General features: G+C 39.7%; 1 non-coding gene across 1 annotated transcript; it reads right to left on the reverse strand.

Annotated features, from left to right (window-relative positions):
* Positions 1 to 503: 503 nt before the first annotated feature.
* Positions 504 to 574, reverse strand: TRNAG-CCC. Its single transcript has one exon. It is a non-coding gene; the product is annotated as a tRNA-Gly (tRNA).
* Positions 575 to 686: the final 112 nt, after the last annotated feature.

Below are 686 nucleotides of genomic sequence, written 5' to 3' on the forward strand. Positions count from 1 at the left end.
GGTTCTCCTCACTGCTGTTTGTATAGTTTGTCTTAGTCTCTGTAGACAGAGGGCACCAAGTGGTACAACTCAGTGCCTAGTACAAAAACTGTTAAATAATGTTAACTCTTTAGTTTCCCAATCTGGGAAAGATACAGAAAACCCTGGCAATTGCAGAGTAGGTTTTGTTTTGAAAGTATACTTAGATTATTTGCTATCAGAATGAAAAGTATTTTTTAGTACCAGCTTTGATTATAGAATGAGATATCATTAGGGAGAACATACTAAAAACTGTGAATTGTTAAACAATCAGGAATTTCACAGTGGCTGCATTAAAATATTGTTTTATTTTGTACATGGTACACTATTAGAACTAATTTTTTTTTTTTTTTTTTTGAGAATCTCACTTTTGTCGCCGAGGGTGGAGTGCAATGGCATGATCTCAGCTCATTGCACCTCTGCCTCCTGGGTTCAAGGGATTCTCCTACCTCAGTCTCCTGAGTAGCTAGGATTAAGGTGGGAGCTGCATTGGCCAGGAATCGAACCTGGGTCTCCTGCATGGGAGGGGAGAATTCTACCACTGAACCACCAGTGCTGTGAAATTTCTATTGTTGCACCACCAGTGCTTTGAAACTAATTTATAAAAACAAACTTAAGAAGTATCAGGCTGAGCGTGGTGGCTCATGCCTGTAATCCCAGCACTTTGG

This window comes from Colobus angolensis, unplaced genomic scaffold, assembly GCF_000951035.1.
Source record: "Colobus angolensis palliatus isolate OR3802 unplaced genomic scaffold, Cang.pa_1.0 Scaffold1217, whole genome shotgun sequence".
NCBI classification, from domain to species: domain Eukaryota; kingdom Metazoa; phylum Chordata; class Mammalia; order Primates; family Cercopithecidae; genus Colobus; species Colobus angolensis.